Source organism: Poecilia latipinna, unplaced genomic scaffold (genome assembly GCF_001443285.1).
Source record: "Poecilia latipinna isolate Pla-1442-1.1 unplaced genomic scaffold, P_latipinna-1.0 Scaffold3341, whole genome shotgun sequence".
Classification (NCBI taxonomy): Eukaryota; Metazoa; Chordata; class Actinopteri; order Cyprinodontiformes; family Poeciliidae; genus Poecilia; species Poecilia latipinna.
In genome coordinates, this window is record NW_015115957.1 from 4,730 (window position 1) to 7,907 (window position 3,178).

General features: G+C 41.3%; 1 long non-coding RNA gene across 1 annotated transcript in view; it reads left to right on the forward strand.

Moving 5' to 3' along the window:
• Positions 1–1,431: 1,431 nt before the first annotated feature.
• The window catches only part of LOC106940742 (uncharacterized), a 22,070-nt gene continuing 20,323 nt past the window's right edge, over positions 1,432–3,178 (forward strand). Inside the window, exon 1 of the long non-coding RNA XR_001423189.1 lies at positions 1,432–1,743. This is a non-coding gene — a long non-coding RNA (uncharacterized LOC106940742). The remainder of the gene's footprint in view (positions 1,744–3,178) is intronic.

Consider the following 3,178-nt stretch of genomic DNA (forward strand, 5'->3'; position numbering starts at 1 on the left):
AAGATGGCCGCCCTAAATCTCGTCAGCGACAATAGACGAGAGCGGTCCATGCGGGGTCTACTCTTATATTATGTCTATGTGCAAACAACAGCAATGGACAGCAGAGCTGCTGGTCTCAGCCCACTGGGGATTCGTTTCTGCTTCAAAAACCGCTCTGACTGGATGCTGGAAAAGACTATTGTTGTGTCCAAGATGCGCTAAACTTGAACACAACAATAGGAGTGAAAGGAATTAGCCTGTCAGCTAAGCTATGCAAGGCTAAAAGAAGTGAGATGGGCCTCGACTCTGACCATGTTTAAATCCAGGATGAAAATAGCTCCTTTTAGCCACATATTTGACATCTGCAAGTATTTTATCTAAATTTTTTCTAATTTAATTAGTCTATGTTTTCTTTCTTTGTATTTCATTTATTTTATGTTGTTTCATTTTAACCTCTGTTAAAAACAGTCAAATAAATAAAGTTCTTTATTTTTCCATAAAGCACTTTGAATTGCCCTGTACACAAAATGTGCAAAATTTGCCTTGCCTAAAATAGCATCTTAATGCTAAACATGTAGCAGCAGCACTAATGTCAGCATCCACTGTCCATATTTCTAAAGAAGTTCCATGAATGATTAGTGGTTCTTGACCTCCTTGGAAGTTGAATGAGTAGAAAATAGCACTTTGCACCAATCTGATGATTGAATAACCAATGAACCGTCAGAGGTTGCAATTAGATCAGTGTTTCTCCACCCTGGTCCTCACCGTCCCCCTGTCCTGCATGTTTTAGGTATTTTCCTTCTGCCACACACCTGAATTGCATCTCTGGGTGATTAACAGGCTTCTGCAGTACCTGATGGTCATGCAGTTATTTGAATCAGCTGTTCTGGAATAGAGGCACATCTAAAACATGCAGAGCAGGGGGGCTGAGGACCAGGGTGGAGAAACACTGAATTAGATGAAGATGAATGATTTGAAAAGACTCTTTGTTGTTTAGTTGGAGTTTCTTCTCTTCCAGGAGTAAAGTAAATGGAAAAGGGTTAAAAGTTTAAAAGTGTATGATCACCCTTACAAAGTCCATCTTGAGCAAAGCTGCCTACGAAAGTCGCCCCTCAGCGTTGCCCTCCAAACGCCAGCAGTAATGTGCCACCTGTTTAAAGCTGCAAATGTGACATCCACAAGTAGCGCTCTGATTCCAGCTCCAACCACAGCCTTTATCCACAGGAAGCGGCTCCCTCGGTGGAAAAGGCCGAAAACGTGCTCTCGGGGCTCTCTGACTGTCAAAACAGATCACACTTTACTCCTTCTGTGTTGTCTTTTTCCCCCCTCAAAACAGTCAGTATTCTGTATATTTTTAGGTTTGTTTTCAGATTACTGACTGCGCGCAGCTGGTCGTTCAGGGGGGTTAGGAATGATCAGCCTCACCTTGGCAGGTGGAGTTCAGCTTGATTAGAGGAGAGAGCTGTTGCGTCTGTTCCAATCTCCAAATCTAGTTGTCACTTTAACTCAAATCCTCTGTCTCTAATTCCTCTGAATCACTGTGTATTTTGAAGCTAAAATAATCTTAAATTTTTTTCTTTCGTCCAGTCTAATGTCATCCCTATTTGTTTCTCTCGTCTCTGTAAAATTTAAATGACACAAACATGGTAAGCAACATATTGACGTGCAACCCAGGAAGAATCTACTGTTGCTTTTCTTCGTCTCATCCATTATCCTCCGCTCCTCCTCTCTCTCAGCAGGATGACTATTGGCAAATGGAGAGAGGTAGGATTAATTGCAGCTCAATGTCTATTACTGCCAGTGCTGCTTGGCTCAAGACAAGGGGAGGACAAGAGAGATAAACAAGAAGAAACAAAAGGAAAACTCAGTGAGTGAGTTTTCAACTTGAAAAAAAAATAGCTGGTTTTTCTCATCTCGTCCATCTAGCTGAAAACCAGCTAGTTTTCAGTTAGCTCCCTCAGCTAGCTGAAAACTAGCTGGAGGCAGCTAGTTTTTCAACTGTCTGATATTTCCTTCTTGTCTGAGTGTCCTACAAAACTCTCATGTTCTGCAGAGTAAGATTAAAAATACAGCATGTGATATAGATATTACAACCTGTTGGTTTTACAGTGGGGTAGCCTGGTCAAAAACCAGACACTTGTTTTAAGCTTTGCTTTGCACAGTGGGTGTAGACCCTCGGCTATTGAGAAACAATTGCTTCCTAGCATGGACTCTGCTGAAGTTTTAAATTTTACCCAATCGCTAACATTTGACCATGACGTGTGTAATGTGCCAGTTAGATGGTATGAAGTTTACCCCAAATTGCCTTCGCTGTAAACTACCATCCTCTACTGTGAAGAAAGAAATGTGGAGTTGATTGAGGCAGCTGTTAGTGTTAATTCAATATCTGAAAGTGTGGCCAACATGGAATGAGCGGCTTCGCTCACTTCTTGCGATGCCATTGCTAAAACTACAGGCAAATTACAATTTTAAAACAACATCACATACTATGTGCCAGAAAGATAGTATTCCTGTGTTTCTGGCACCCTCATGAATCTGACATGGACATCACTGGGGTTTAATTTTTGTCTCAAAGAACGATCTGATGGGACGCTGTTGTGTTCAGGTTGTGCTAAAATGAGTTAGCCAATCACTGAAGCTCTTCAAGCCTAAAATAGCATCTCAATGCTAAACATCTAGCACCAGCACAGACGTCCCCAATGCTAACATCAACGTTCACAGTCCACAGTTCCATGAATGATCAGGAATTCCTGAAACCCTGGAAAGCCGAACAGAACTTTGCACTAATCTGATGTATGAAAAATCTGAATAACAGATTAAGATCTCTATTGGCATCTTCATTTAGTAAGACTCCAGAATATTTTCTTGTGGAAGATGTAGCTGTGGTTAGTTAATTACAGCTAAGCAGGGACTCGGTGTAGGGGGGGAAAGCGATGACAATTCTAGGGGCCCTGACCAACAGGGGGCCCTCCACAATTTAATTATTTTTTGTTCATAGAAATAAAAATAAAAAAAATCGGGGCCCTGTCAATTACAAAATTAACCATATTGTATTTTCAAAGATTGTTTTTAGCAGTAAAAATTTAATATTCCCACTCACAGATCAAAAAACACACATCCATATTTGCCCTGACCCCCCTGTCTGCGTTAAATGGTTCGTTCCTGCTTGGAGCGCCTGAGAGTGACGCTGTTAGCAGCA